At 39.2% G+C, this 12,285-nt stretch overlaps 1 protein-coding gene across 4 annotated transcripts in view; it reads left to right on the top strand.

The window, feature by feature from the left end:
* CDK14 (cyclin dependent kinase 14) overlaps nt 1–12,285 on the top strand; it is a 603,169-nt gene that overhangs the window by 104,048 nt on the left and 486,836 nt on the right. The window contains exon 1 of one of the 4 annotated variants that reach the window (XM_079152095.1): nt 3,801–3,911. The exons of the other annotated variants lie outside the window; for them this stretch is intronic. The gene's annotated coding sequence lies outside the window, so the exon portion shown is untranslated. Of the gene's footprint in view, nt 1–3,800; nt 3,912–12,285 lie in introns of those variants that run through there. 4 annotated transcript variants of the gene reach the window in all.

The following is a 12,285-nucleotide window of genomic DNA, read 5'->3' as shown; positions in this document are numbered from 1 at the left end:
ACTTTCTCATATCTGTTTTCTGTATATTATATACATTTAGCATATTTTTGTCTATGTCTCCTAAACAAGGAAAATGCATTTATATAAAAGCACACTTTCCTCTCTTTGGTATTTCTTATATTTTTGTTACATATATTTATAACATTTCTTATACTGACACATGTATAAGAATTTATGTTAATTAGCTTCTGAGCACATTAAAACTGGTTTCACATCTCACTCCTTAATGCATTGACGGAGTATATTTAGCAAGTGTTATTTTTGTTTTATTTTACACACACACACACACACACACACACACAATTCTCCAATCAGTCCCTAGGAATTGGTACCATCATTATTCCCATTTTCTGGCAAGTAAGTTCAGGGGGGTGAAGGAGCTTGCTAGAAGTTAGATATGTGGTAAGCAGAAGAGTCAGGATGTGAATCTAGACCATCTGGCTGAGGGTCCATGATCTGTACTATTATGACTTGAAGTAGTAACTGACACTGGAATGATGACTTTGTGTCAATATAAAGTGCCTTCAGTTTTTATCTCAACCATGATAGACATTAAAGGACTTGCAGAATATGTTTCTAAATAAAGCAAAAGTCTATGAAAGAATGAACTGTTTATTATCTTAGTACTAGTACAGTAAAAATGGCAAAATAAAGACCTTATCAAACTGTACTGTCTCAGAGGGCAAGGATCAACTCAGCAGTACATTTCAGCCAGAGCTCAGTGGAGACTAGGTCCCCTCTTGTGTTGTTGAGGCCCTTGGGCATCTTGAAAGTATGCTAAGACCAGTTTGGTTTCATAGTAACCATAGTCAAACAGCCACACAGAGGACAAGAGGGGGTAACATCTCTAGTGCCTCAAAGATGTTTGTTATTGACCCAATCATAATACTTCCTCCTCTCTCTGTAACCAACCACTTTGCACAACTGGGAGAAGATGGGTTAGCACATTTTCAGAGGTCATAAAATAATCTGCAGGTTTCAGCTTTGAATGTCCACAGTTTTTCTTTGTGAGGTCCTAGTTTGTGTACATAGGTGTTAGACCACTGGACAGCTTGATGCTTGAGCTCTTCTCACATTTGGGCAGATAAACACCAGCTACCTGGACACCAAATGATGAACTTGAGGAAAAATGAAAAGCCTTCTAGGCAATGAAGGAGTGCAGATGATATGACTGCTTCTGTAGAAGGTAAGGGTGTGCTGGATGAAGAATACTTTAGTCCCAGCGCCACTATTGCTGCCCATCCATGGAGTTCCACTGGGAAACAGAATATCCTCATTGTGTCTGAAGCACTCATCATACGTTATATGAAGGAAGGAATAACAAGATTGTTAAAGATCATGACATCAGACTACCCACAGAAGCCAGAAGATGAGTAGTAGTATAGAGTTCCAGTGTCTTATAATAAGCTTTATGTACTTTTAGGCGAATACTACTTTCTGGGCCCCCTTGGATTCAGAATCTTTGGAGGCCCAGAGCACAGGGAGCAATTTGGCCTGCAGGCCTCGTTATCAGCAGGCACAGACTTGAGTTCCAACTCCACCATGTATCCTGTGATGCTGGGCATGCTGCTCAGCATCCCTCAACCTTATCTTTCTCATACGTGAAGTAGGGAGAATAACAGTGCCCGACTCCTATACCACACACTGGGTAAGCTCTCTTTATGTCCTCAGTTAGCACTTTCCTCAGCCCTCCTCTGATCTTCCTTGCCTTTCTCCCCTTACTTCCTTCCTGAAGTGACCAACGAAGAGCCTTGAATATTCCAACAACAAACACATGAACTGTCTAATAACACGAACCAGCACTGAGTACAGTGACTGGCAGGCTGAATCAGTCAGTGCATTTTAATGAGAGTAGGGTCAGTTACAGTCACTGTCATCATCGTCAGCACCTCCCTCTTTTTAAATATCCTCATTCTGTTGATTTTGTGTGCCTATTATTCCTCAAATTTATTTTCTGTTCCTGTCTTTTCGTTTTATTTTTTTTTCCCCTTTTTTTGCCTATGCTACTGCAGGAGTAGCAACAGGACTCATCATTTTACACATCTAAAATCTATCCTCATTCCTGTCAGGCCTAGTTGTGCCCCTCACTGCTGAACAGAGGTTCCTCATACTCTTCAGGATATGGCTCAGTTTATTTGGTGTGGAATTGAAGCTTATAGGTGATCCTTCTCATAGTTGTAGGAAGAGACTGTCTCTTTAGGTTTAAGCCCCAGGTGGTTTTTCCCAGGTCTTCTAGACACCCTTCCCATTCTTGGAGGAAAGAGTTAAATTTTCTTACCACACCCTGATCATGAAGTTGAGCACTGGGCAGTTATCACTGCCGTACTGGCCAGTTTTATGAAAAGGAGATAATGATCTCAAGACCCTGACCCATGATCATATAGCTCTTTGGTCAAGCCTGTAATATTTATGGAAACCCTGCCTGCATTTAGCAAACTAGACTGTATTCATTCTTTCTGAATCTGATGGTTTTTCCATTTAAATAAGTTTCATATTTGCTATGGGCCGGAAATTTTATTGGAATGTAATAGCAGGTTGGGTCTATGTCCTTGGTATTTTCATCATATTTTGACGCCATCAGTATTTCTATGTATCATTTTTTGACAATATAGAAAAGGTGGGAAGAAGGATGGTAATCAGAATCTGTTTCCCAGTGGTATGCAGGTCTTCTGTGGGAGAGACCGTTGTCATGAGGGTTCCTACATGCATAGGATTATTTATATTTTCTTTGTTTCGGTTGTGTGAAAGAACTCTGAACTTACAGATTGGATATCTTTGCAGATGCAAACCCAGGTTTCATTTTCCACCTTAGAGCATTGATTTGCGTTTTTCATTATATTTTGCATAGAGGTCACTGCACTGTTCTGATGACAAAGAAAAACTGCTTTAAATTCAGGCCACTTCTATCAAGTTAGAAAAAAATTCTCCCCAGAGAAAAGCATTCTGCCTGCAGGGTTCTATAGCTTGTAGGGTGTGCTAGGAAAAGGTGCATACAAATGTGGAGCACATGAATGAAAGAATAGTACTTTTAGCCTGTGTGTGAAAAACCAGTTTCCTTTTTCATGCTCTTATAGGAAGAATTTCAGATTTTGTACATATTTGCTTTTTTTCCATTTTGAAATGGTTACTCTGTGTATTCTTCCCAAAGGTATTTAATATGTGACTACTTCTGTGGAATGTAAATACTAAGGTGGATGTCTAAAGGTCGTTTTTAAAATTTAAAACAACTGTACTTCTTCCTACTTAAATATTTATTGAACAGAAGTTTTTTAAGTTATATAAGCTGACCTGGAGTAGACCCTGGTCTGTGATGCCAAAACAGATTTAGAGGAAGTTTGCCAACGCAGCACCCACCAGGCAGGTGTTCCAGCCAGGACAGAGGTTTTCGGGGGTGTCCCCATTGTTCTATAACTTGTCTTTATAGTGAATAACTTACACAAATTCCTGTCCTTATGGCTGTCCCCTTCACACTGTACACCTGTGGTGGCAGTGTTTGGAATTTGTAGGAAAGGTTCATTCAGGGACATGGATCAGGAGGGCGGAAATTGGACAAGTTCATGCTGCAAAAGAAGTGTGTTGTGTGTCCCCAGAGTAAAGTCACCTCTGTGGACTCAGAGTTCGTGGAGTCCAGTGACAGAATGTCCACCTAGTCACTGACCTTGGGTCTCCTGCCTTTGTTTATTCTTTGTAACGCTTCTCTTTAGATCCTCTCTTATTTGGTACTCATCATAAACTTGCTAACTGATCAGAGAGGAATTGTTTAACATTGTTCATATTCTGAGTTGTTTTGCTGCTTTTAAAAACAGACCTACAGTGTCAAGAGGCTAATGGAAGAAAGATCACTGAGGGAGAACAGCTATGCCATTGGAATGAAGTCATTTGGGCGAGGATATAAAAGGAGATATAGGTAGGTCGTGTGAGTCAGAGGGATAGTGCATGTTTTGTGACGCCCACAAGGTGGAAAGGATGAAAGGTTGGGTGGTGGCAGCAGGGAGGGATCTCGTCCTTTATCTTTGTGCCCTGTGGGTTAGTTAGACACTGCACCATGCGTGGAGGGTGTTCAGTATGTTTCTGTGAGGCACTCAGAGATGGAGCAACTGCCAAGTGAGAAGTGGAGAGTGAGCTCTAAGGTCAGGAAGGCAGTGATGACGTCATAAAGGGTAAGGATACAGAGGAAGCCAAGAAGTGAAGCAGATGATTGATGAAACTGGTTTAAGCATGCCCTTTTGATTTTCATTAAAAGGTGTCTGATTAAAAAAGAAACTCAGTAAACTGAGTACCTTCTCTATTAAATTATTAAATTTTAAAATCAAACCAGCTGTTTTAAACATAAAAATATAAGACTTCTTAAATGCTTCTTGTCTAAACCAGCTGAACTCTTAATTTGAATTCTACCTTGGATAAGCTTTATACTGTTTTGATATCTTAGTACTCAGATATCAGTTTTTTAACTAATTAGAATAACTATGATTGAATTGCCTTGTTGAACATTTCACTACCCAAAGCAATATTAACAATTAATGTTCTAAGGAAGTTAACTGATTCACTGTGTATACACAGGAATCTGTATTAATTAAAGATTGTCATATAAGTGTTCTTAAAGAGCTAATTGATTAAAAGCTGAAAATAGTTAAATTGGACTTGCTGAGAAACTAGCTCACAAGGAAAATTGATCCGTTAAAGGTTTGTGAGCAAGAAACTATGAATATTGTTTAGGTATGAATGATAAGGGAATAAAGGGTATTAATAATAATTAAAACTGATCTGCTTGTATGTCTTATCTTTGTGCTTCTCTGGAGTAGCTTAGTTACTCTTCAACTAAGAATATATGAGTATATGGGTTATATAATCTTATGTGCCCAGAATAATTTCTCCCAAAGGACATTCTGACCGATGTTTTCCTGTTCCCTGTAAGATGTCACCCAGAGCTCAGGCCAACCCACAAGACCTGTCATGTTGCCCTTTGTCTTGCTTTCCGCCTTATCCCACACCTTATTTTTCACCTGTCCTTCTTCTTTATCCCTAATCTCTTCCTAGCTTTCCTACAGGGAACTCCCTGTATTCCTTCAAATATCTTTTAAAATTTTTCCTATCTTCTTTGTTTTGCGCATGTAGCTCTTTCTGTGCAGAAATTTTCTACCTGACATTATGAGGCTCTACCAATATAACTTGAAAAAATACTTAATGATTTTTTTTTTGGCTTTTTACCATAGGTATCAAATCAATAAAGAAACACATATTATTTACTTCAGTAAACAATGAGTAAGAGTATAGAAATGACTCTTTCATGTGTGTGTTCAACAGATGTTTACTGAGCATCTGCTGTTTTCCAGGCGCTGTTCTTGACCCTGGAATTTTAAGAGTGAGGCAAATATATGCCCACTAACTTTTATTTAAATAAAGGTGACAGGCAGATAATAGATATATAATTTGGTCAGGCCAAGTATAAGGAATATAAACCAAAGGAAGGCAAGGGAAAAGAGAGAGATGGAAGGAGGTGTCCTGCGACAATTCTGAAAGGATGACTTTTGAGTGTAGATCTGAAAGAAGGGAGGGAGCAAGCCTTGGTAATATCTAGTGAAAGGATGTTTCTAGAAGAGGCCTGAAGGTGGAGAGGGCGAGAGGGCTCAATGTTTGTTTGGTACTGAGATTGAACCCGGGAACTCTTTGCCAGTGAGATACATCCCCACTCCTTCTTGGGGTTTTTTTTTTTCTTTTTTTTTTTTTTTGAGACAGGGTCTCACTAAGTTCCTGAGGCTGGCTTTGAACTTGCAGTCCTCCTGTCTCAGACTCCTGAGCCCCTAGGATTACAGACATGTGCCGCTGTGCCTGACTGTGCTTAATGTTCTTAAGAAACAGTAAGGAGCTAAGTGGCTGGTGTCCAGTGGGCAAGGAGCCATGGTTAGGACGTCGTAGTGTATTGTTCCAACTCAGAAGCTGTTTGGGGTTTTGAGGAGGACAGTGATACTTTTAGACTCTGACTGTTGTGTAGAGCAGACCCTGGGATGGGGAAGAACAGGACAGTAATGACTCAAAGACAGTTAGGAGGCCATTGTGATCGTATAGGTGAGATATGATGGTGGCTTAGACTTGTTTGGAGTAGTACAAGTGCTAAGAGGCCCTTGGATTTGAATAAGTTTGTTGAAGAACGAGCTGGTGGATATAATGTAGGGTATGAGCACATTCAGAGAGTCCTGAATTTTTGATTAGAGAAATTGTATGAGTTAAAGGTAGGTCCATTTTGAGGTGGGGAATTATTAGGAGGAGCAGAGCTTTGAGAGGTTATGGAATCAGGAATTTGAGTTTGGACTTGTTAACCTTGAGATCCTATTAGATACCTGTTATTATTTGACTCTAAAGTGTCCCGCAAAGGCTTATATGCTAAAGGCCTGGGTGCCAATCTTTGGTGCTGTTGGAAAGTGGTGGTACCTGTAGGAGGTGGGGTCTAGTGGAAGGAAGTTAGAACTTCAGGATATGCCCTCGAAGTAGGTATTCAGACCCTGGCATCTTCCTCTTTTTTTTCTCTTTGCTTCCCAACTGCCTTAATGTAAACAACTTCCTCTGCTCCGTGCTCCTGCTCTGATGTACTATGCTGCCACAGGCCCAAACAACAGGGCCAAAAGACTATGTTTTGAAACCTCTGAAACTGTGAGCCAACGTAAATCCTTTCTCCTATAAGTTGATTATCTCAGATATTTGTCACAGGGTGGAAAGCCGATAACAGTATCCAGAAGTCTTGTGTCATCAGTATAAGACTGAAGATAAAGGAAAGGTTGGGTCTAGATATATAAAAAAGTTTTTGGTATTGATGTGTATTTTTGGTATTGATGTGTATTGATGGTATTTCAGCAATGGAATGTGATCAGATCACTTATGAAGGGAGTGTAGACAGAGATGAAAAGAGGTCTGAGGCCCTCGTCCTGCAACAGGTCAGTGTTACGAGGTCGAGAAGAGGAGGAGAGTCCTGCAAAGGATCCTGGAGTAGTGAACAGCGAAGCAGGAGGATAACTAGGGGTGTGTGGTGTTTGGAGCCCCAGTGAAGAAAGAGTTTGAGGGAGGAAGAGCTGATCAGTTGTGTCAGATGCTGCTGAGACGTTCAGGTAAGGTCGAGGAATTGCCCACTGGAATTGGCCTCGAGGAAGCCATTGCTGACACTTAGTGGAACAGAGACAGTAGGAGCCTGATTAAAATGGGTTGAAGAGTAAATGAAAGGAGAGGAGGTTGTGGTTAGCTTCTCCTTTTGAGGAATTTTGATATAAAGAAAATTAGAGGAGTGGAGCTAAAGCTGGGAGGGGTAGAGCACCAAGGGAGATTCAGGTTTGTGAGGAATGACGATTTTATCCCTCTTTTCAGTAAACGAAGGGAAGACACACTGTATCTGATGACACTCTTAACTCTAATATTTACAGACCCTGTACACATGGGAAAATTGTCATTGAAAGAGAACTGTTCCATTTTCTGTGGTGCCTGGAGTTGTTTGATAAGGTGTCAAATCTCTGAGTGCTTTTCTTCCTTATAGTTTCATGTGTTAGATGCTGGCTTTGAACTGACGTGAAACTGAGCAGCCCTGTAAGAGGTTGCCTATAAACCTAGATGTAATCTCAAAATATAAATTTTAGAGAACATAGATATAGAAGTGTTTCTGTGTCTGAAGCAAAGTAGGCAAAAGTTATGTTATTCTAATTCTTTAAAAATATCTAAATAGGGTTAAAAGAATCAATCACCTTTGCAAATAATTATTCCTACTTACAAAAATAGTGTTTCATGGGCATGCCAACTGTGAAAAAACAAAAGTACTTAAGTACCCAAGAATTAACTGACACATGCTACTTAGGTAAGGTTAGATTAGCTAAAATCAGTTACCCACATAATTAGAGCTTACATTTTCAGAGTAGGGGGAATACCTTTGAGAAGAGGACTTGTGCTTATATACTTGTGCTCTACCAATAATTTTCACTAAAGTTTATATTCTCATTTTAATTTTAAGCTAATTAAATTATATAGTACAATAATGAATTCTATCTATAAATTTTCTTACTGTTTTTAAAATTCAGTCTCTCAGTTGTAGCACCTTATGCTACTCACACATAGAGGTGAAATGCTTTTGTACATGAGAGGACAAGCAGAACAGTTGTGGGTTTTTCTGATTGAGGATTAACACGTGGGTAGATTCTGCTTCTGCGTAGATCTATGCATCATGGATGATTCACCAGATTTTAATAAGAAATCCAGTTATTTGTGTATGTATTGAAAGCCGATGTCTCATAATTTTATTCCTTCTTTTATCAGATAGAACATTTTGTTTAGTATGCTCTCAGAAGATAGAGTTCTTCTTCCTGATTGGCATCAGTTAGCTTAAAACACCCCCAAAGTTTTTGGAAATGAGTGCCTGCCAATTTAGAACTGTTTATTTGAAAAGCTATTTGGTTGATATTGGCGAAATTGATTCTGGATAATTTTTTTTTTTTAAATCTTGTTCAAAGTTTGCACTAGCAGTCAATTATGTATTATGTAGCGGATTGTTCTGTTGATAAATATAAATATCATTTCTCCTAGCATTTGCTACTCAGTAAATTTCCCTTGTGTGTTATGATGTTTGTAAAGTCTCTCTTGTCATCCTCCTAATTTGTTCAATAAACCTTATTTTTACAGATTCATTATGCAACTATGGGTTTTTAGTTTTTATTTGTTCTTAAGCTGCAGCTTTGTAGTTATAGTGGGAAATATTACAAAAAAGGAGGAAGGAGAGAGAGAGGGAGAGAGAGAGAAAAAGAGGAGGAGGAGGAGAGGAAGAGAGAGCAAAAGAGAAACATAAAACTTAATATTGAACTTTAAATTCCTCCTGCTAGCTTTAGCCAAATGAAATATCAAGAAAGCCTTTGGGGTAACCCTATAGCTCTTAAAAAAGTAGTTTAAATTTCATGGAATGGTTCGAAACGTAAGTGTTATGGCATAGAAACAAATACGGTACTGGAGAAGAATCAATAGGAACTGCTGAAATCAAGGAGTGGCTGGAACCTGGCCTGACAGCTCAGGCTGACCAGTTCCAGACCTTACACTGAAGTAAAGTCACAGGAAACCGGGTATCCTGTGGTGCCTCAAGCTTAGTGCGTGGTCAGTCCTCAGTGTCCATTATCTAACACTCTTGCTTTTCCAAGCATTGCTCTAGGATGTTGGATCACCTCACAACCACGCTCTTAAGAATAGGCACCACTGTTATTCCTGTCAGTAAGGTGTCTTGCCCAAGGCCTGGATTGAGAACCCGTGTTTGTTCCATTGAACTCACTTTCTCCCTCCAGCTGTTCTGCCTCTGAGTTTATGTTGAAGCTAGTGCTCTAGTGCATTTGTTTATATGGCTTCATCTCTGATGTTGTCTCTTTTCTTCTTATCAAGCCTGTTTTATCCCTTAGAATTCTGAACTCAATATCCCTGGAGAGTGTGCCAGGAAATACCTGAACCAAGGTGGACCCACACTGCTCCTGGAAGTCAGCCGTCCCGCGTGTGCTGGAGTTAGTGTTTGCTTACTGGTCTTGATGGGGTCAGTCAGGAAACAGCTCTGTGTTTTATATGAGCTGAATCTTCTTTGAATGACCAGGAGAAACAAAGACTAATGAGGCAATCAGGTGCTTTGGGGGAGGATTGATGAAGCAAAGTCAACTGATTTAGCTTTTTATATTCTGATAAGTGAAACCCTCGATTTTTCTAAACAAGAATTGGTGCTGGGGAGAAGAATAAAGAGCTAAAGATGCTTTCCAAGTTCCTTAGGACCAGCTGTTGTAAGAATTCCCAAAGCTAAATTTTCCTTAAGGAATTTGGGAGACAAGTTTGGTAGTCTGCATCCAGGACAACTAGGATGAAACACATCTTTGAACCATATGGGCAGGCAGTGCACTTGGAGGCCTTGGAGTTCATCCAAATAATCTTCCACCAGAGGGGAGAAAAGAACCATTGTTCATGAGGGTTTGAGTTACGGAACTTGTTTCTCTGTTCTGGGCCAAGCTCCTGTGATATTACAAGGCCCTTTGTTAAATTATCAAATTACATCCAGATATAGATAACAATTTTTGTGCTAAGAGTGATCATTTCTAGTCTTTGGCTATACAGCACCCTCCCTGCAACCTCCAACATTTACCTTTTGAGTGCTTTGTGACTCTTCTATTGAGAATTTGATTACCTAAGGTGAAAAACTAAATTTCATTTGATCTCTCATTTGAAGGCCTCCCTCAGTCTGAGCTCTCCTAGTATTTTCTGTTACCTTTTCTATGGGAATTATTTCCTGCATTATGTTTATTTGTATAAGTATCTGTGAGAGCTGCAGTTGTGTCTCATTCATCTTTATACCCCCTATAGTGCCTGATACAAAGCTCAGTAAATGGCTGGAAAATGAATAGAAGAGGCGAAGAAATCATTTAGGAGTGAAAAACAGAAAGGAGAGTTTATGATGTCTTCTCAGCACTTTCTTTACATACTCCACAAGTCCCTAGTGTACTTTTGTGGCTTTTTCCAAAATCCTCTTGATATTACTTCTTTAATTTTTAATAACTCTCCTTCCTTCATGGCCAGAAGCCTTTATTTAAAGGCCAGGATTGGTGAAATAAACTGATTTTACTTTGATAGTTTCTGTGATACTTCTTAGCTACTTGTTGTATGGATATTTACAGACAATTTATAGATGACACATGCAAGGCAGGTCAGTTTGTTTCCTCTAAGGTATTGCCTAAAATTTTAGTATGAGCTGCCACAGCGACATGGATGCCTGGTTCCACTAACTGGTCAAAGCACTCAGGCTTTCTGTAGGAGCAAATAGGTGATTAATAGCCTTCATTTTCCCTTATAAATTATAAATAACAATTTTAATGCATATGATATTCAATTTAGTACAGACTTACAGAATTATTATTATATATAGTTGGGTATGTGAAAACAGTCTTGTAAAACCTTTGACTGCTATTAAAATCTTCCATACTATGATGTAAGTCAACATCAACCTTAGGTCTCCCTTAGAGTTTAAAGTAACATCTGTTAAATTATTTAGCTCTTGCTCTGGCATTACTGCTTCATGGTAGCTTCACACCCTTTATGTGCGTGTATCTCCATTTGTACTAGTACTCTTGGTACAAGGAAGTGAAAATCAATTTGAAGTGTCTAAAGTGTGTGGCGGGGGATAAGAGTGGCAGAATAGAAACAGGGCTGGATAACTGTGTATTACAAAGCCAGGAAGCCAGCAGTGTAAGGAGCTCAGGGCCAGGGCTTCCATGTTATCAATGCTGGTGGTGTCTTCCCTCATCTCCACTCTTACTGCTCCATGGCTTCAGGATTGCAGTTGAGCCCTTCCTGTATGTGACTAGAGACACTGAAACTGGCTGCTTCTAAGCTGACACTTTCCCCACTTTATCAGCATCAGAGGTGAAGGCATAGGGTGCAATTGAATCCTGGTTGGAAACATCCTAGGGAGGTTTCCCTTGGCCCAAGTTGGATCCCCTTCTGGTCTTGGACTGGCCCTAGGTCTTGCAGTGGATGGTGCTGAGGGAGGAGCCCTCCTCTAGAAGAGAACAGATATGCTAGCCATTCCAAAACAGTCCATTCTACTTCTTTGTGGAAGTAGGAATATATTCTATTTTAGTATCCACTTAAAATTCTGTAAGGAATGACAAAAAGGATTCAACCAACATTTGAATGCTACTGTTTTACTATTGTACTGGATAAAAAAAGGATTATAGATATGTTGAAACATTTGAATTCCTTTAGGTATGCATCTTGTAGTGAATCTGATTCTCTTTTATACCAGTGAATTTGTATTGGTTAAATGAACATGTGATGCAACTTCCTTAACTAAAGGCCTCCTCTGGTTTGTCTTCTGTTATTTGAGGGTGTCACATGGTTTTAGAATGACCTAACCAGTATTAACTTGAAAGGATTAATACTAAAACATTGGCCACAGGAAAGTGAATTAAATCACATAGGGGCACATATTCTAATTTTTCTGGTGATTTCTTTGGATGGTTATCCTTTCATGATCCTAAGTTTTATTGTTGAATATACAGCATTGTTACCATTCTTTCTATGGTTCTGCTTCCTACTTTATTTTCTTAGGTATACAAAGTGAGGCAAAGGGGTCAAATTACTTAATGAGTAGTTTTTTATTTTAATATTTTAAAGTAAATATTAGATCAGTGGCATAGTTTTTCAAGATCTAAAATGTCAGTTGTAATTAAAACTTATTTCTGTATGACTTGCTTTTAAAAAGATTTTATTCCTTTTGGAATTTTCCTAATTTTCTAAGTG

The sequence above is a fragment of the Sciurus vulgaris genome, assembly GCF_902686455.1.
Source record: "Sciurus vulgaris genome assembly, chromosome: 8".
Lineage (NCBI taxonomy): Eukaryota > Metazoa > Chordata > Mammalia > Rodentia > Sciuridae > Sciurus > Sciurus vulgaris.
The sequence above is the reverse complement of the archived record's forward strand: the minus strand, read 5'-3'. Positions and strand labels throughout refer to the sequence as shown.